Source organism: Pristiophorus japonicus, unplaced genomic scaffold, assembly GCF_044704955.1.
Source record: "Pristiophorus japonicus isolate sPriJap1 unplaced genomic scaffold, sPriJap1.hap1 HAP1_SCAFFOLD_380, whole genome shotgun sequence".
Taxonomy (NCBI): domain Eukaryota; kingdom Metazoa; phylum Chordata; class Chondrichthyes; family Pristiophoridae; genus Pristiophorus; species Pristiophorus japonicus.
In genome coordinates, this window is record NW_027253653.1 from 166688 (window position 1) to 188170 (window position 21483).

Here is a 21483-nt window from a genome sequence, read left to right on the forward strand (position 1 = left end):
GGGACAGGACAGGTTAGATGCAGGAAGAATGTTCCTGATGTTGGGGAAGTCCAGAACCAGAGGTCACAGTCTTAGGATAAGGGGTAGGCCATTTAGGACGGAGATGAGGAGAAACTGCTTCACTCAGAGAGTTGTTAACCTGTGGAATTCCCTGCCGCAGAGAGTTGTTGATGCCAGTTCATTGGATATATTCAAGAGGGAGTTAGATATGGCCCTTACGGCTAAAGGGATCAAGGAGTATGGAGAGAGAGCAGCAAAGGGGTACTGAGGGGATGATCAGCCATGATCTTATTGAATGGTGGTGCAGGCTCGAAGGGCCGAATGGCCTACTCCTGCACCTATTTTCTATGTTTCTATGTTTCTATGTTTCTATGGCCAGGGACTCCCAGGTGTCAGTGGGGATGTTGCACTTTATCAGGGAGGCTTTGAGGGTGTCCTTGTAACGTTTCCTCTGCCCACCTTTGGCTCGTTTGCCGTGGACGAGTTCCGAGTAGAGCGCTTGCTTTGGGGTCTCGCGTCTGGCATGTGAACGATGTGGCCTGCCCAGCGGAGCTGATAAAGTGTGGTCAGTGCTTCAATGCTGGGGATGTTGGCCTGGTCGAGGACACTAACGTTGGTGCGTCTGTCCTCCCAGGGGATTTGCAGGATCTTGTAGCGACTTGAGGTGTCTACTGTACATGGTCGATGTCTCTGAGCCATACAGGAGGGCGGGTATCACTGCAGCCCGGCAGACCATGAGCTTGGTGACAGTTTAAGGGACTGATCTTCAAACACTCTTTTCCTCAGGAGGCCGAAGGCTGCACTGGCGCACTGGAGGCAGAGTTGGATCTCGTCGTTGATGCCTGCACTGGTTGATAGGAGGCTTTATGAAGATGATAAAGGATGGCATGTCTCCCTACCTTACAAAGGTCGTAGATGTGGGATTCCCTGTGGGGAATAACTAGAGGGCAATTATCACCTGGGCCATGAAGTCAGAGAGTCCCAGCCCAAAGGAAAGGTTTGTGCCTTTGATGAAGTGGCCAGTGTGGTTGGACAGAACCCAACCCGAGACGCTGGAGTTTGTTATGGGACACATGGTCAAAGAGTGTGTGAATAGGAGGGAAGTAGGTAACTCATAGGGGGGAAAAGAGGACATTGAAGGGAAGATTGTTGGGCTGGAGGAGAAGGTAAAGAAGGGGAAGGCCCCTGGGGCAGAGGAGGACAGAGTTAGGTGTGCTCCAGACCCTCCCAACAGACTGGCAGCCAGGGACAGGTTGTGCAGGTGAATGCCAAAGAATTGGCGGACTTACTGAAAATGATGAAGTGACGGGCAACGGCCCTGGCCAGCCTGGGAGGGGGAGAGGACAACCGGATATATATGAACGTGCTGTTAGGGGGACAACAGACACCGGGGCATCCATTTCAATAACAGACCATGCGTTACCCCTAACCCAGAGGCATTAGAGGGGTCAGAGGAGGACAGATGGAGGCAGCGTTGAGTCAAACCGTGATGCTAGAACATGCAGATTATGAACTACCAGTCCAAATTTGGGTGTATGAGGGAGAGGAGGGGAGTATTTTGGGAATAGACCTATTGGAACAGCTGGGGGCACATATAAATATGATGGACCGGACGATCGGGTGGAGGAACGACAAGGAAAGGATTTCGGCAAAAGGGAGTCAGGTGGGAGTGATTTGCGGGATAGAAACCATGAGTGAAGGGCCATGGAGCTAATGGTACAATTAGACCCCAGCACATGGACAGTTAAGAAGCAGGAATGTGGGATGGTTCAGTATGGGCCAGTCGTGGTCGAAGGACCCTCCCATGCACCGCACCGACTGATAGGTCCTTACTACACAGTATAAATACACACCAGGCCCATGCTTGAGAGAAGGTCAGTCTGTGACCTGTCCTTTATTCCTTAGCACTCAAGTGATGAAGGTGGGTGGAGCTTCCCCTTTTATACCTGAAGGTCCAGGTTAGGAGTGTCTCCCACCTAGTGGTCAGTGTTCTCACGGTGTACAACTTAGGTCAGTTTATACATGGGTTACAATGCTGGTTGAATACATGACATCACCTCCCCCCCCAAAGTCTTATTGGGATCACAGGTTGAGTCTCTCTGGTGGTTTACGCTCCCTTGTAGAGCGCCTGAGTTGGGGCTCCGGTTGTTGGGCGCTGGCCTGAGTGTCTGCTATTTGCGATGCCTCAGGCCTGTCCGGACTGCCCACAGTGACTGGGCTCTCCTCCCTTTGGTTCCGGTGTTCGGTCACCTGTGGTGGAGTGAACTCTATATCGTGTTCTTCCTCCGCTTCTTCTATGGGGTTTGCTGAACCTCCTTTTTGTTTGATCCACATGTTTGCGGCAGATTTGTCCATTGGTAAGTTTAACTGCCAGAATCCTATTTCCCTCTTTGACAACCACAGTGCCTGCGAGCCATTTGGGCCCTGCAGCGTAGTTGAGGACAAAAACAGGATCATTTACATCAATACATCACGCCCTCGCATTCCTGTCATGGTAGTGATATTGTGACTGGCGCCTGCTCTCGACAATTTCTTTCATGGTGGGGTGTATAAGGGATAATCGGGTTTTGAGCATCCTTTTCATTAGTAGCTCTGCGGGTGGAACCCCTGTGAGTGAGTGTGGTCGGGATCTATAGGCCAACAGGAAGCGTGATAAGCGGCTTTGTAGGGAACCCCCTTGGATTCTGAGCATCCCCTGTTTGATTATCTGCACTGCTCGTTCTGCCTGGCAGTTTGAGGCCGGCTTGAACGGTGCCGTTCTAACATGGTTAATTCCATTGCCTGCCATGAAGTCCTGGAATTCAGTGCTTGTGAAGCACAGGCCATTGTCGCTGACCAAGATATCTGGTAGACCGTGGGCAGCGAACATTGCCCGTAGACTTTCTACCGTGGCAGAGGATGTGCTTGAATTTAAAATGTCACACTCGATCTATTTGGAGCAGGCGTCTACTACAACCAAAAACATTTTCCCCATGAAAGGACCTGCGTAGTCGACATGGATGCGTGACCAAGGCTTGGCGGGCCATGGCCAGGGGCTAAGGGGGGCTTCCCTGGGCGCATGGCCCAGCTGGGCACACGTGTTGCACCTGCGAACACAAAGTTCCAGATCTGCGTCTATCCCTGGCCACCAAACGTGTGACCTGGCAATTGCCTTCATCGTGACAATGCCCGGGTGCCCATTGTGGAGTTCTCTGATAAACACCTCTCTGCCCATCTGGGGCATGACTACGTGGTTTCCCCACAGTAGGCAATCGGCCTGAATCGAGAGTTCATCCTTGCGCCTGTGAAATGGTTTAAATTTCTCAGGGCATGCCCTGTACGTGGCTGCCCAGTCCCCATTCAGGACACATTTCTTGACTAGAGACAATAGCGGGTCTCTATTTGTCCAGACTTTAATCTGACGGGCTGTCACGGGTGAGCCTTCGCTTCCGAAAGCTTCAACAGCCATGACCATCTCAGCAGCATGCTCGGTAGCCCCCTCAGTGGTGGCTAGTGGGAGCCTGCTGAGTGCATCGGCGCAGTTTTCGGTGCCCGGTCTGTGCCGAATTGTGTCGTCATAGGCAGCTAACGTGAGTGCCCACCTCTGTATGCAGGCCGATGCGTTTGCATTTATGGCCTTGTTGTCGGCCAAAAGGGTCGTTCGGGGTTTGTGATCTGTCTCCAGCTCAAATTTCCTGCCAAACAGGTACTGGTGCATTTTCTTTACCGCATATACACATGCGAGCGCCTCCTTTTCTACCATCCCGTAGCCCCTTTCTGCCTGGGACAGACTCCTGGAGGCTGCTTTGTGTCAGTCCGGAGCTGTGCGTCAATCGGCGATAATTTTGGCCTCCTGGCCTTGGGTGCCCACAACTTTTCGAACTGTTTGATACCCATCAGGGACTGGCTGGCCCTCGTGTCTAACTCCATTGATACTGGGATGCCATTGAGGAGCACTTTCATCATTATCGGTGGCGTCCTGGTGTATGAACTGTATACGTGCTCCACATGAACTCGCTGAACTTCAGCTTCCAGCGATTTCCCCCAGTGTCCATTTCTGCAATTTCTGCAGGTATTTTGCTCATCTATGCAAACTCCGGCTGAGTGTGTGCCTCCACACCTCCAACATGAGTTGCAGTTTGAAACAAAAGGTCCCTTGCCAGTCGATCGTCCCTGACTGCCCCTGTTATTGTCCTTGAGTGCACCATTAACAGGTGTTGATGGCCCCATTACTGGCCGCATTGTCCCTTGCAATGGCGTGAATCACTGTTCAGCTTGCCATTGTCTCTGTCGAACTCCCCCTCTGGGTTCGACTACATGTTGGGGCATGCCTGACTGCCCTTGTCTGCCTGGAGAACTGTGTGCTGCTTTAACAATGTTGAATCTCTGTCCCAACCATTCCTTAACACAGTACCTCTCGTCTGTTCTGCTAGTGGCCATGCTCGCGTGGTTTAAATCCCAGTTTCTTGTCGCCATTGATACGTCCTTACTACACAGTATAAATGCACACGAGGCCCATGCTTGAGAGAAGGTCAGTCTGTGACCTGTCCTTTATTCCTTAGCACTCAAGTGATGAAGGTGGGTGGAGCTTCCCCTTTTATACCTGAAGGTCCAGGTTAGGAGTGTCTCCCACCTAGTGGTCAGTGTTCTCACGGTGTACAACTTAGGTCAGTTGATACATGGGCTACAATGCTGGTTGAATACATGACAATATCCCTGAGGGAGAGGGGACTGAGAGACACCAGTCAGTGTACAGATATCCCTGAGGGAGAGGGGACTGAGAGACACCAGTCAGTGTACAGATATCTCTCTGAGGGAGAGGGACTGAGGAACACCAGTCAGTGTACAGATATCTCCCTGAGGGAGACTGACAGAGAGACACCAGTCAGTGTACAGATATCCCCATGATAGTTAGACAATGGAGAGACACCAGTCAGTGCACAGATATCTCTCTGAGGGAGAGGGCCTGAGAGACACCAGTCAGTGTACAGATATCTCCCCGAGGGAGAGTGGGGACTGAGAGACAGCAGTCAGTGTGCATATATCCCCCGGAGAGAGAAGGATTGAGAGAAACCAGTAAGTGTACAGATATCTACCTGAGGGAGAGGGGACTGAGAGACACCAGTCAGTGTACGGTTATCAGAGCAAGGGAGAGGGACTGAGAGTTACCAGTTAGTGTACAGATATCCCTGATGGAGAGGGCCAGAGAGACACCAGTCATTGTATAGATATCTCCCTCACGGAAGAGGGACTGAGAGACCCCAGTCAGTGTACAGATATCTCCCTGAGGGATAGGGGACTGAGAGACACCAGTCAGTGTACAGTTTTCTGCGCAAGGGAGAGGGACTGAGAGTTTCCAGTTAGTGCACAGATATCTCCCTGAGAGAGAGGGACTGAGAGATACCAGTCAGTATACAGATATCTCTCTGAGGGAGAGGGACTGAGAGACACCAGTTAGTGTGCAGATATCTCCCTGAGGGAGAGTGGACTGAGAGACAGCAGTCAGTGCACAGATATTCCCCAGAGAGAGAGGGACTGAGAGACACCAGTCAGTGTACAGATATCTCCCTGAGGCAGAGGGACTGAAAGACACCAGACAGTGTATACACATCTCCCTGAGGGAGAGGGACTGACAGAGACCAGTCTGTGTACATATATTTCCCTGAGGGAGACGGACTGAGAGACACCAGTCAGTGTACAGATATCTCACTGACGGAGATGAACTGAGAGTCACCAGTCACTGTATAGATATCTCTCTGAGAGATAGGAACTAAGAGACACCAGTCAGTTTTCAGTTATCTCCCTGAAGGAGACAGAATGAGAGACACCAGTCAGTGTACAGATATCTCCCTGACAGAGATAAACTGAGAGACACCAGTCAGTGTACAGATAAATCCCTGAGGGAGAGGAACTAAAAGACACCAGTCAGTTTTCAGTTATCTCCCTGAGAGATAGGAACTGAGAGACACCAGTCAGTGTACAGATATCTCCCTGAGGGAGAGGGACTGAGAGTCACCAGTCAGTGTACAGGTATCTCCCTGAGGGAGAGGAACTAAGAGACACCAGTCAGTTTTCAGTTATCTCCCTGAGGGATAGGAACTGAGAGACACCAGTCACTGTACAGATATCTCCCTGAGGGAGAGAGGGACTGAGAGACACCAGTCAGTGTACAGATATCCCCATGAGCGTTAGACAATGGAGAGACACCAGTCAGTGCACAGATATCTCCCTGAGGGAGAGAAGATTGAGAGACACCAGTCAGTGTACAGATATCTTCCTGAGGGAGAGTGGATTGAGAGACACCAGTCAGTGTACAGATATCTCTGAGGGAGAGGGACTGAGGGACACCAGTCAGTGTACAGATATCTCCCCGAGAGAGAGGGGACTGAGAGACACCCGTCAGTGTCCAGGTATCTCCCTGACGGAGAGGGACTGAGAGACACCAGTCAGTGTACAGATATCTCCCTGAGGGAGAGGGACATGGGACACCAATCAGTGCACAGATATCTCCCTGAGTGAGAGGGACTGAGAGACACCAGTCAGTGTACAGATATTTCCCTGAGGGAGAGGGACTGAAAGACACCAGTCAGTGTATAGATATCTCGCTGAGGCAGAGGGACTGAGAGACTGCAGTCAGTGTGCAGATATCTCCCCGACAGATAGGTACTCAGAGACAGCAGTCAGTGTACGGACACATTCCTGAAAGAGAGGGTACTGAGAGACACCAGTCCGTCCACAGATATCTCTTCAAGGTAGAGGGACTGAGAGATACCAGTTAGTGTACAGATATCTCCCCGAGAGAGAGGGGACTGAGAGACACCAGTCAATGGACAGATATCCCTGAGGGAGAGGGGACTGAGAGACAGCAGTCAGTGCACAGATATCTCCCCGAGAGAGAGGGACTGAAAGACACCAGTCAGTGTACATACATCTCCCTGAGGGAGAGGGACTGACAGTCACCAGTCTGTGTACACATATCTCCCTGAGGGGGAGGGACTGAGAGACAGCAGTCATTGTGCAGATATCTCCCTGAGGGAGAGGGACTGAGAGACACCAGTCATTGTACAGATATCTCCCTGAGGAAGAGGGACTGAAATACACCAGTCAGTGTACAGATAACTCCCTGAGGGAGAGGGACTGAGAGACACCCGTCAGTGTAGAGATAACTCCCTGAGCGAGAGGGACTGAGAGACCCCAGTTAGTGTACAGATATCTCCCTAAGGGAGAGGGACTGAAAGACACCAGTCAGTGTACACACATCTCCCTGAGGGAGAGGGACTGAGAGACACCAGTCAGTGTACAGATATCTCCCTGAGGGAGAGGAACTGAGAGACACCAGTCAGTGTACAGATATCTCCCTGAGGGAGACGGACTGAGAGACACCAGTCAGTGTACAGATATCTCCCCGAGGGAGAGGGACTGAGAGACACCAATCAGTGTACAGATATCTCCCTGAGGGAGAGGAACTGAGAGACACCAGTCAGTGTACAGATATCTCCCCGAGAGAGAGGGACTGAGGGACACCAGTCAGTGTTCAGATATCTCCCCGAGGGAGAGGGACTGAGAGACACCAATCAGTGTACAGATATCTCCCTGAGGGAGAGGGACTGAGAGACACCAATCAGTGTACAGATATCTCCCCGAGGGAGAGGGACTGAGAGACACCAGTCAGTGTACAGATATCTCCCCGAGAGAGAGGGACTGAGGGACACCAGTCAGTGTACAGATATCTCCCCGAGAGAGAGGGACTGAGAGACACCAGTCAGTGTACAGATATCCCCCTGAGGGATAGGGACTGAGAGACACCAGTCAGTGTACAGATATCTCCCTGAGGGAGAGGGACTGAGAGACACCAGTCTGTGTACAGATATCTCCCTGAGGGAGAGAAGGACTGAGAGACACCAGTCAGTGTTCCGATATCTCCCTGAGGGAGAGGGACTGAGAGACACCAGTGAGTGTACAGATATCTCCGCGAGGGAGAGGGACTGAGATACCAGTTAGTGTACAGATATCTCCCTGAGGGAGAGGGGACTGAGAGACACCAGTCAATGGACAGATATCCCTGAGGGAGAGGGGACTGAGAGACAGCAGTCAGTGCACAGATATCTCCCTGAGAGATAGGGACTGAGAGACACCAGTCGGTGTACAGATATCTCCCTGAGGGAGAGGGACTGAGAGACACCAGTCTGTGTACAGATATCTCCCTGAGGGAGAGAAGGACTGAGAGACACCTGTCAGTGTACCGATATCTCCCTGAGGGAGAGGGACTGAGAGACACCAGTGAGTGTACAGATATCTCCGCGAGGGAGAGGGACTGAGAGATACCAGTTAGTGTACAGATATCTCCCTGAGGGAGAGGGGACTGAGAGACACCAGTCAATGTACAGATATCCCTGAGGGAGAGGGGACTGAGAGACAGCAGTCAGTGCACAGATATCCCCCAGAGAGAGAGGGACTGAGAGACACCAGTCAGTGTACAGATATCTCCCTGAGGGAGAGGGACTGAAAGACACCAGTCACTGTACACACATCTCCCAGAGGGAGAGTAACTGACAGAGACCAGTCTGTGAACACATATTTCCCAGAGGTAGAGGGACTGAGAGACACCAGTCAATATACAGGTATCTCCTTGAGGGAGAGAGACTGAGAGACAGCAGTCAGTGTGCAGATATCTCCCTGAGGGAGAGGGACTGAGAGACTCCAGTCAGTGTACAGATATCTCCCTGAGGGAGACGGACTGAGAGACACCAGTCAGTGTACATATATCTCACTGACGGAGATGAACTGAGAGTCACCAGTCACTGTACAGATATCACTCTGAGAGATAGGAACTAAGAGACACCAGTCAGTTTTCAGTTATCTCCCTGAAGGAGACAGAATGAGAGACACCAGTCAGTGTACAGATATCTCCCTGACAGAGATAAACTGAGAGACACCAGTCAGTGTACAGATAAATCCCTGAGGGAGAGGAACTAAAAGACACCAGTCAGTTTTCAGTTATCTCCCTGAGAGATAGGAACTGAGAGACACCAGTCAGTGTACAGATATCTCCCTGAGGGAGAGGGACTGAGAGTCACCAGTCAGTGTACAGGTATCTCCCTGAGGGAGAGGAACTAAGAGACACCAGTCAGTTTTCAGATATCTCCCTGAGGGATAGGAACTGAGAGACACCAGTCACTGTACAGATATCTCCCTGAGGGAGAGAGGGACTGAGAGACACCAGTCAGTGTACAGATATCCCCATGAGCGTTAGACAATGGAGAGACACCAGTCAGTGCACAGATATCTCCCTGAGGGAGAGAAGATTGAGAGACACCAGTCAGTGTACAGATATCTTCCTGAGGGAGAGTGGATTGAGAGACACCAGTCAGTGTACAGATATCTCCGAGGGAGAGGGACTGAGGGACACCAGTCAGTGTAAAGATATCTCCCCGAGAGAGAGGGGACTGAGAGACACCCGTCAGTGTCCAGGTATCTCCCTGACGGAGAGGGACTGAGAGACACCAGTCAGTGTACAGATATCTCCCTGAGGGAGAGGGACATGGGACACCAATCAGTGCACAGATATCTCCCTGAGTGAGAGGGACTGAGAGACACCAGTCAGTGTACAGATATTTCCCTGAGGGAGAGGGACTGAAAGACACCAGTCAGTGTATAGATATCTCCGTGAGTGGGAGGGGACTGAGAGACACCAGTCAGTGTACAGATATCTCGCTGAGGCAGAGGGACTGAGAGACAGCAGTCAGTGTGCAGATATCTCCCCGACAGATAGGTACTCAGAGACAGCAGTCAGTGTACGGACAAATTCCTGAGAGAGAGGGTACTGAGAGACACCAGTCCGTCCACAGATATCTCCTCAAGGTAGAGGGACTGAGAGATACCAGTTAGTGTACAGATATCTCCCCGAGAGAGAGGGGACTGAGAGACACCAGTCAATGGACAGATATCCCTGAGGGAGAGGGGACTGAGAGACAGCAGTCAGTGCACAGATATCTCCCTAAGGGAGAGGGACTGAAAGACACCAGTCAGTGTACAGATATCTCCCTGAGGGAGAGGAACTGAGAGACACCAGTCAGTGTACAGATATCTCCCTGAGGGAGACGGACTGAGAGACACCAGTCAGTGTACAGATATCTCCCCGAGGGAGAGGGACTGAGAGACACCAATCAGTGTACAGATATCTCCCTGAGGGAGAGGGACTGAGAGACACCAGTCATTGTACAGATATCTCCCTGAGGGAGAGGGACTGAAATACACCAGTCAGTGTACAGATAACTCCCTGAGGGAGAGGGACTGAGAGACACCCGTCAGTGTAGAGATAACTCCCTGAGGGAGAGGGACTGAGAGACCCCAGTTAGTGTACAGATATCTCCCTAAGGGAGAGGGACTGAAAGACACCAGTCAGTGTACACACATCTCCCTGAGGGAGAGGGACTGAGAGACACCATTCTGTGTACACATATCTCCCTGAGGTAGAGGGACTGAGAGACACCAGTCAGTGTACAGATATCTCCCTGAGGGAGAGGAACTGAGAGACACCAGTCAGTGTACAGATATCTCCCTGAGGGAGACGGACTGAGAGACACCAGTCAGTGTACAGATATCTCCCCGAGGGAGAGGGACTGAGAGACACCAATCAGTGTACAGATATCTCCCTGAGGGAGAGGAACTGAGAGACACCAGTCAGTGTACAGATATCTCCCCGAGAGAGAGGGACTGAGGGACACCAGTCAGTGTTCAGATATCTCCCCGAGGGAGAGGGACTGAGAGACACCAATCAGTGTACAGATATCTCCCTGAGGGAGAGGAACTGAGAGACACCAGTCAGTGTTCAGATATCTCCCCGAGGGAGAGGGACTGAGAGACACCAATCAGTGTACAGATATCTCCCTGAGGGAGAGGGACTGAGAGACACCAATCAGTGTACAGATATCTCCCCGAGGGAGAGGGACTGAGAGACACCAGTCAGTGTACAGATATCTCCCCGAGAGAGAGGGACTGAGGGACACCAGTCAGTGTACAGATATCTCCCCGAGAGAGAGGGACTGAGAGACACCAGTCAATGTACAGATATCTCCCCGAGAGAGAGGGACTAAGAGACACCAGTCAGTGTACAGATATCTCCCCGAGAGAGAGGGACTGAGGGACACCAGTCAGTGTACAGATATCTCCCTGAGGGAGAGGGACTGAGAGACACCAGTCAGTGTACAGATATCTCCCTGAGGGAGAGGGACTGAGAGACACCAGTCAGTGTACAGATATCTCCCCGAGAGAGAGGGACTGAGTGACACCAGTCAGTGTACAGATATCTCCCCGAGAGAGAGGGACTGAGTGACACCAGTCAGTGTACAGATATCTCCCCGAGAGAGAGGGACTGAGGGACACCAGTCAGTGTGTAAGGGGAGCTTGGAGTGTGGATTCGAACCCACATCCCAAGCTTCCCACAGCATTGTCGATAAGGCACGTCCCATGGTATACGCGGGCAAGATGTTCCGCCGGTTTAAATGGTTTCACATTAAGCAATGTATTCTGTTTAACCCCAACAAGGCAAAACCTCGTGGGAAAGGACAGCCCGGAGGGATAATCCCGACAGGAAGCCCAGGCCCCCAGCCCACCCCTGCAGCCCCACCGATCCCACCACAAGGAGCAGTGAGTTGCTTCACAGGTACAAACTACCCACAGATTTGTGACCCACAGGAAGGGGGATTCCCACCTTACAGATGGGACTAGGACTCACCTCCACCCGTTAGGAGATCCGCTCGGACTCCACAGCCAAGGGTGCCTCCATCCCTAGCAGCCTGTTTTACCTTCCCGAGAGGTACTTGGGGAAATGGGCCGTGCAGGGCAGGCAGCCAGTCACTGGACGTGACCCCACAGCCAAGGTCTCCTGACGGGGAGGGGGTTGTACCAGAGACAGGGACCACCGACAGTGAGGAGCCTGTCGGGATAGCCTAGCCTTCGGTGCAGACAGCCCAGAGCCTGCAGGAGAGAGTGTGACAGCGGGTCCCAGCAGTGAGTGGTCCCTGGAGGAACGAGAGTCTCCTGATGGGGAAGGGGTTGTACGCGAGGAAGGGACCACCGACAGTGAGGAGCCTGTCGGGATAGCCTAGCCTTCGGTGCAGACAGCCCAGAGCCTGCAGGAGAGAGTGTGACAGCGGGTCCCAGTAGTGAGTGGTCCCTGGAAGAACTGAGGAAACACTGTGAGAGTATCACTGCGAGTGGTTTCGGGTGGAACCCTTGTACAACCCAAAGCCCCCAGAGGATACGGGAGTCCTCGGCAGTGAGGAGCCTGCCGGGGAATTTCCGTTGCTCCCGAGGGCAGTGAGCCATCCCTGGAGGGGGTGAGGGGCTGTACCAGCCCAGTAAGCACCACCCGAAGCTCGGGGGACACCTTGGCAGGGGAGACAGAGGGGCCGCGGAGGTCGATCCGACCCAAGAGGCCAAAGGAGAGGTGGTCTCCCCCCTACATTCCCCCACATAAAAGGAAAACCAAGGAGCGTCCCAGAGATTAGCACAGCCACCCGGGAAGGGTGACAAGCAGGTTAAAAAGGAGAGCAGTCGGTGTGTACAGATATATATAAAGTGTTCTCTAGTGTAGTGGGGCTCAGGTGGGCTCTGCAATATCGGGAGTGTAACAGTCAGGCTTTTGAGCCAATAGGATAGGGAGCCTGGACTTATTATTTTCTCTCACTTCCTCTTTTGTGTGAGGTTTGTCTGTTGTTTCAAGTGTTTATTAGTTGAAACCCCTTGACTCCCACAGTAAGATTGGGGTTTGCGGCCAGACCGATAGGCACACACGGTTTAAACCCGTGCAGGGGTACTGTGAGATGGAGGCAGAGTGGGAAATGGGGGAGGGATGAGCCAGGGGGCTCAGGGGTTTTGAACCAAATGAGGTTTTGTCTTTCAGAAGAGGAACCAGAGATGAGGAAAATCCTGGTCCTGTGCACCTACACCAGATTGTACATCGGCTACCCGGGAGAGACTGAAGACCCATTATTTTTGGATGCTCGGGGGGCAGGCACCAACTGTCACCACAGGAGAAGGGTCACCAGGGGTAGAGGGACCACAATATATACCCACAGGGGAAGGTGGCCAGGGTGGCTGGGGTCCAGTTCCACTCGATACTCCACACCCCGGGGTCACATATGGGGAAACATCAGTCTCCTGCCCCAGCATTGAGGTGACCACATCCCGGGTTAGGGGAGTGGGTGGGAAGAGGGTTGGCCTGACCTGTAAGGGACACATCCCGGGTTAGGGGAGTGGTGGGAAGAGGGTTTGCCTGACCTGTAAGGGACACATCCCGGGTTAGGGGAGTGGTTGGGAAGAGGGTTGGCCTGACCTGTAAGGGACACATCCCGGGTTAGGGGAGTGGTTGGGAAGAGGGTTGGCCTGACCTGTAAGGGACACATCCCGGGTTAGGGTAGTGGTTGGGAAGAGGGTTTGCCTGACCTGTAAGGGACACATCCCGGTGGGAAGGTGGTGATGGCTCAGGAAGCTGAGCAAGGACATGGGAAACCCGACAGCAGATTGGGAGAGACTGGACAACAGCACCCACCGGACCATCACGGGCACCCAGGGGTGGGGGAGTGAGTGTGTGTTGGAATAAATGGTGGGAGGCGGAGTTAGGAGGGTTGTGTGCATGTGGGATCAGAGAAGATATGCCCGGCAGGCATCTCCATAGCGTTCTCCCGACAGTGGCGGGATGAAGGGGATGGGATGGGATGGGACTGGAGCATGGTCACATGCATAGTAAGCCACCCCAGCTCCATCCAGGCAACCGAGTTAAGCTCACACCCTAGACAGCCCCTGCCCACAGTCCCGACCGAACCAACTGACACGGACAGATGCCCGATCACCACCCAGGGCCCACAGAACGGTTTGGTTTTGTTCCCACGGACAAGCTGCTATACCAGGGGGTCCACTAGGCCGTGGCCTCCGTCATCCTAAACCTTACCGAGGTGCACCTACCTGAGTGGTCCCAAAAGAGACAGAACACCTCTACCAGGCTCTCCTTCGAGAAATGTTCAGGACATTCTCCGAGCTCGATTTTGGCTATTTGAACAAGACTTTGCTTTACAGCCTACAACCCAAAGACAACGTCAAACCGAAAAGACACAGAAGAGGGATGTGGAATGATGTTTTTACCGGTTTCAACACCGATATCTCACTGAGGGAGAGGGACTGAGTGACGTCAGTCAGTGTACAGATATCTCCCTGAGGGAGAGGGACTGAGAGACACCAGTCAGTGTACAGATATCTCCCTGAGGGAGAGGGGACTGAGAGACACCAGTCAGTGTACAGATATCACCCTGAGGGAGAGGGGACTGAGAGACACCAGTCAGAGTACAGATATCTCCCTGAGGGTGAGGGACTGAGGGACACCAGTCAGTGTACAGATATCACCCTGAGGGAGAGGGACTGAGAGACACCAGTCAGTGTACAGATATCTCCCTGAGGGAGAGGGACTGAGAGACACCAGTCAGTGTACAGATATCTCTCTGAGGGAGAGGGTCTGAGAGTCACCAGTCATTGTACAGATATCTCTCTGAGGGAGAGGGTCTGAGAGACACCAGTCAGTGTACAGATATCTCCCTGAGGGAGAGGGACTGAGAGACACCAGTCAGTGCACAGATATCTCTCTGAGGGAGAGGGTCTGAGAGTCACCAGTCATTGTACAGATATCTCCCTGAGGGAGAGAGAACTGAGAGACACCAGTCAGTATACAGATATCTTCCTGAGGGAGAGGGACTGAAAGACACCAGTCAGTGCACAGATATCTCCCTGAGGGAGAGGGGACTGAGAGACAGCAGTCAGTGTGCAGATATCCCTGAGGGAGAGGGGACTGAGAGACACCAGTCAGTGTACAGATATCTCCCTGAGAGAGAGGGACTGAGAGACAGCAGTCAGTGTACAGATATCTCCCTGAGGGAGAGGGACTGAGAGACACCAGTCAGTGTACAGATATCTCCCTGAGGGAGAGAGACTGAGAGACAGCAGTCAGTGTGCAGATATCCCTGAGGGAGAGGAGACTGAGAGACAGCAGTCAGTGTACAGATATCTCCCTGAGGGAGAGGGACTGAGAGACAGCAGTCAGTGTACATATATCTGCCTGAGGGAGAAGGGTTTGAGAGACAGCAATCAGTGTACAGATATCTCATTGAGGGAGAGAGACTGAGAGACACCAGTCAGTGTACAGATATCCCTGAGGTTGAGGGACTGAGAGACACCAGTCTCTGTACAGATATTTCTGAGGGAGAGAGGGACTTAGAGATACCATTCAGTGTACAGATATCTCCCTGAGGAAGAGGGACTGAGTGACATCAGTCAGTGTCCAGATATCTCCCTGAGGGAGAGGGACTGAGAGACAGCAGTCAGTGTACAGATATCTCCCTGAGGGTGAGGGACGGAGGGACACCAGTCAGTGTACAGATATCACCCTGAGGGAGAGGGACTGAGAGACACCAGTCAGTGTACAGATATCTCCCTGATGAAGAGGGACTGAGAGACAGCAGTCAGTGTACAGATATCTCCCTGAGGGAGAGGGACTGAGAGACAGCAGTCAGTGTACAGATATATCTCTGAGGGAGAGGGTCTGAGAGTCACCAGTCATTGTACAGATATCTCTCTGAGGGAGAGGGTCTGAGAGACATCAGTCAGTGTACAGATATCTCCCTGAGGGAGAGGGACTGAGAGACACCAGTCAGTGTACAGATATCTCTCTGAGGGAGAGGGTCTGAGAGTCACCAGTCATTGTGCAGATATCTCCCTGAGGGAGAGGGACAGAGAGACACCAGTCAGTGTACAGATATCTCCCTGAGGGAGAGAGAACTGAGAGACACCAGTCAGTGTACAGATATCTCCCTGAGGGAGAGGGGCTGAAAGACACCAGTCAGTGCACAGATATCTCCCTGAGGGAGAGGGGACTAGGAGACAGCAGTCAGTGTGCAGATATCCCTGAGGGAGAGGGGACTGAGAGACAGCAGTCAGTGTACAGATATCTCCCTGAGGGTAAGGGACTGAGAGACAGCAGTCAGTGTACAGATATCTGCCTGAGGGAGAAGGGATTGAGAGACACCAGTCAGTGTACAGATATCTTCCTGAGGGAGAGGGACTGACAGACACCAGTCAGTGTCCAGATATCTTCCTGAGGGAGAGGGACTGAAAGACACCAGTCAGTGTACAGATATCTCCCTGAGGGAGAGGGGACTGAGAGACAGCAGTCAGTGTACAGATATCTCCCTGAGGGAGAGGGACTGAGAGACAGCAGTCAGTGTACAGATATCTCCCTGAGGGAGAGGGACTGAGAGACACCAGTCAGTGTACAGATATCTCCCTGAGGGAGAGAGACTGAGAGACAGCAGTCAGTGTGCAGATATCCCTGAGGGAGAGGGGACTGAGAGACAGCAGTCAGTGTGCAGATATCTCCCTGAGGGAGAGGGACTGAGAGACAGCAGTCAGTGTACAGATATCTGCCTGAGGGAGAAGGGTTTGAGAGACAGCAATCAGTGTACAGATATCTCACTGAGGGAGAGAGACTGAGAGACACCAGTCAGTGTACAGATATCCCTGAGGTTGAGGGACTGAGAGACACCAGTCTCTGTACAGATATTTCTGAGGGAGAGAGGGACTTAGAGATACCATTCAGTGTACAGATATCTCCCTGAGGGAGAGGGTCTGAGTGACATCAGTCAGTGTCCAGATATCTCCCTGAGGGAGAGGGACTGAGAGACAGCAGTCAGTGTACAGATATCTCCCTGAGGGTGAGGGACTGAGAGACACTAGTCAGTGTACAGATATCACCCTGAGGGAGAGGGACTGAGAGACACCAGTCAGTGTACAGATATCTCCCTGATGAAGAGGGACTGAGAGACAGCAGTCAGTGTACAGATATCTCCCTGAGGGAGAGGGACTGAGAGACACCAATCAGTGTTCAGATATCTCCCTGAGGGAGAGTGGAATGAGAGACACCAGTCAGTGTACAGATATCTCTCTGAGGGAGAGGGTCTGAGAGACAGCAGTGAGTGTACAGATATCTCCCTGAGTGAGAGGGACTGAGAGACAGCAGTCAGTGTACATATATCTGCCTGAGGGAGAAGGGTTTGAGAGACAGCAATCAGTGTACAGATATCTCATTGAGGGAGAGAGACTGAGAGACACCAGTCAGTGTACAGATATCCCTGAGGTTGAGGGACTGAGAGACACCAGTCTCTGTACAGATATTTATGAGGGAGAGAGGGACTTCGAGATACCATTCAGTGTACAGATATCTCCCTGAGGGAGAGGGACTGAGTGACATCAGTCAGTGTCCAGATATCTCCCTGAGGGAGAGGGACTGAGAGACACCAGTCAGTGTGCAGATATCTCCCTGAGGGAGAGGGACAGAGAGACACCAGTCAGTGTACAGATATCTCCCTGAGGGAGAGAGAACTGAGAGACACCAGTCAGTGTACAGATATCTCCCTGAGGGAGAGGGGCTGAAAGACACCAGTCAGTGCACAGATATCTCCCTGAGGGAGAGGGGACTGAGAGACAGCAGTCAGTGTGCAGATATCCCTGAGGGAGAGGGGACTGAGAGACAGCAGTCAGTGTACAGATATCTCCCTGAGGGAAAGGGACTGAGAGACAGCAGTCAGTGTACAGATATCTGCCTGAGGGAGAAGGGATTGAGAGACACCAGTCAGTGTACAGATATCTTCCTGAGGGAGAGGGACTGAGAGACACCAGTCAGTGTCCAGATATCTTCCTGAGGGAGAGGGACTGAAAGACACCAGTCAGTGCACAGATATCTCCCTGAGGGAGAGGGGACTGAGAGACAGCAGTCAGTGTGCAGATATCCCTGAGGGATAGGGGACTGAGAGACACCAGTCAGTGTACAGATATCTCACTGAGGGAGAGAGACTGAGAGTCACCAGTCATTGTACAGATATCTCTCTGAGGGAGAGGGACTGAAAGACAGCAGTCAGTGTGCAGATATCCCTGAGGGATAGGGGACTGAGAGACACCAGTCAGTGTACAGATATCTCCCCGAGGGAGAGAGACTGAGAGGCACCAGTCAGTGTACAGATATCTACTGAGGGAGAGAGACTGAGAGACAGCAGTCAGTGTGCAGATATCCCTGAGGGAGAGGGGACTGAGAGACAGCAGTCAGTGTACAGATATCTCCCTGAGGGAGAGGGACTGAGAGACAGCAGTCAGTGTACAGATATCTCCCTGAGGGAGAGGGACTGAGAGACACCAGTCAGTGTACAGATATCTCCCTGAGGGAGAGAGACTGAGAGACAGCAGTCAGTGTGCAGATATCCCTGAGGGAGAGGGGACTGAGAGACAGCAGTCAGTGTGCAGATATCTCCCTGAGGGAGAGGGACTGAGAGACAGCAGTCAGTGTACAGATATCTGCCTGAGGGAGAAGGGTTTGAGAGACAGCAATCAGTGTACAGATATCTCACTGAGGGAGAGAGACTGAGAGACAGCAGTCAGTGTACAGATATCTCCCTGAGGGAGAGGGACTGAGAGACAGCAGTCAGTGTACAGATATCTCCCTGAGGGAGAGGGACTGAGAGACACCAGTCAGTGTACAGATATCTCCCTGAGGGAGAGAGACTGAGAGACAGCAGTCAGTGTGCAGATATCCCTGAGGGAGAGGGGACTGAGAGACAGCAGTCAGTGTGCAGATATCTCCCTGAGGGAGAGGGACTGAGAGACAGCAGTCAGTGTACAGATATCTGCCTGAGGGAGAAGGGTTTGAGAGACAGCAATCAGTGTACAGATATCTCACTGAGGGAGAGAGACTGAGAGACACCAGTCAGTGTACAGATATCTCCCTGAGGGAGAGGGGCTGAAAGACACCAGTCAGTGCACAGATATCTCCCTGAGGGAGAGGGGACTGAGAGACAGCAGTCAGTGTGCAGATATCCCTGAGGGAGAGGGGACTGAGAGACAGCAGTCAGTGTACAGATATCTCCCTGAGGGAAAGTGACTGAGAGACAGCAGTCAGTGTACAGATATCTGCCTGAGGGAGAAGGGATTGAGAGACACCAGTCAGTGTACAGATATCTTCCTGAGGGAGAGGGACTGAGAGACACCAGTCAGTGTCCAGATATCTTCCTGAGGGAGAGGGACTGAAAGACACCAGTCAGTGCACAGATATCTCCCTGAGGGAGAGGGGACTGAGAGACAGCAGTCAGTGTGCAGATATCCCTGAGGGATAGGGGACTGAGAGACACCAGTCAGTGTACAGATATCTCCCCGAGGGAGAGAGACTGAGAGACACCAGTCAGTGTACAGATATCTACTGAGGGAGAGAGACTGAGAGACAGCAGTCAGTGTGCAGATATCCCTGAGGGAGAGGGGACTGAGAGACAGCAGTCAGTGTACAGATATCTCCCTGAGGGAGAGGGACTGAGAGACAGCAGTCAGTGTACAGATATCTCCCTGAGGGAGAGGGACTGAGAGACACCAGTCAGTGTACAGATATCTCCCTGAGGGAGAGAGACTGAGAGACAGCAGTCAGTGTGCAGATATCCCTGAGGGAGAGGGGACTGAGAGACAGCAGTCAGTGTGCAGATATCTCCCTGAGGGAGAGGGACTGAGAGACAGCAGTCAGTGTACAGATATCTGCCTGAGGGAGAAGGGTTTGAGAGACAGCAATCAGTGTACAGATATCTCACTGAGGGAGAGAGACTGAGAGACACCAGTCAGTGTACAGATATCCCTGAGGTTGAGGGACTGAGAGACACCAGTCTGTGTACAGATATTTCTGAGGGAGAGAGGGACTTAGAGATACCATTCAGTGTACAGATATCTCCCTGAGGGAGAGGGACTGAGTGACATCAGTCAGTGTCCAGATATCTCCCTGAGGGAGAGGGACTGAGAGACAGCAGTCAGTGTACAGATATCTCCCTGAGGGTGAGGGACTGAGGGACACCAGTCAGTGTACAGATATCACCCTGAGGGAGAGGGACTGAGAGACACCAGTCAGTGTACAGATATCTCCCTGATGAAGAGGGACTGAGAGACAGCAGTCAGTGTACAGATATCTCCCTGAGGGAGAGGGACTGAGAGACACCAATCAGTGTTCAGATATCTCCCTGAGGGAGAGTGGAATGAGAGACACCAGTCAGTGTACAGATATCTCTCTGAGGGAGAGGGTCTGAGAGTCATCAGTCATTGTTCAGATATCTCTCTGAGGGAGAGGGTCTGAGAGACATCAGTCAGTGTACAGATATCTCCCTGAGGGAGAGGGACTGAGAGACACCAGTCAGTGTACAGATATCTCTCTGCGGGAGAGGGTCTGAGAGTCACCAGTCATTGTACAGATATCTCTCTGAGGGAGAGGGACTGAAAGACACCAGTCAGTGTACAGATATCCCTGAGGTTGAGGGACTGAGAGACACCAGTCTCTCTACAGATATTTCTGAGGGAGAGAGGGACTTAGAGATACCATTCCGTGTACAGATATCTCCCTGAGGGAGAGGGACTGAGTGACATCAGTCAGTGTCCAGATATCTCTCTGAGGGAGAGGGACTGAGAGACACCAGTCAGTGTGCAGATATCTCCCTGATGAAGAGGGACTGAGAGACAGCCGTCAGTGTACAGATATCTCCCTGAGGGAGAGGGACTGAGAGACACCAGTCAGTGTACAGATATCCCTGAGGGAGAGGGGACTGAGAGACACCAGTCAGTGTACAGATATCTCCCCGAGGGAGAGAGACTGAGAGACAGCAGTCAGTGTACAGATATCTCCCTGAGGGAGAGGGACTGAGAGACAGCAGTCAGTCTACAGATATCTCCCTGAGGGAGAGGGACTGAGAGACACCAGTCAGTGTACAGATATCTCCCTGAGGGAGAGAGACTGAGAGACAGCAGTCAGTGTGCAGATATCCCTGAGGGAGAGGGGACTGAGAGACAGCAGTCAGTGTGCAGATATCTCCCTGAGGGAGAGGGACTGAGAGACAGCAGTCAGTGTACAGATATCTGCCTGAGGGAGAAGGGTTTGAGAGACACCAGTCAGTGTACAGATATCCCTGAGGTTGAGGGACTGAGGGACACCAGTCAGTGTACAGATATCACCCTGAGGGAGAGGGACTGAGAGACACCAGTCAGTGTACAGATATCTCCCTGATGAAGAGGGACTGAGAGACAGCAGTCAGTGTACAGATATCTCCCTGAGGGAGAGGGACTGAGAGACACCAATCAGTGTACAGATATCTCCCTGAGGGAGAGTGGAATGAGAGACACCAGTCAGTGTACAGATATCTCTCTGAGGGAGAGGGTCTGAGAGTCATCAGTCATTGTACAGATATCTCTCTGAGGGAGAGGGTCTGAGAGACATCAGTCAGTGTACAGATATCTCCCTGAGGGAGAGGGACTGAGAGACAGCAGTCAGTGTACAGATATCTCTCTGAGGGAGAGGGTCTGAGAGTCACCAGTCATTGTACAGATATCTCTCTGAGGGAGAGGGACTGAAAGACACCAGTCAGTGTACAGATATCTCCCTGAGGGAGA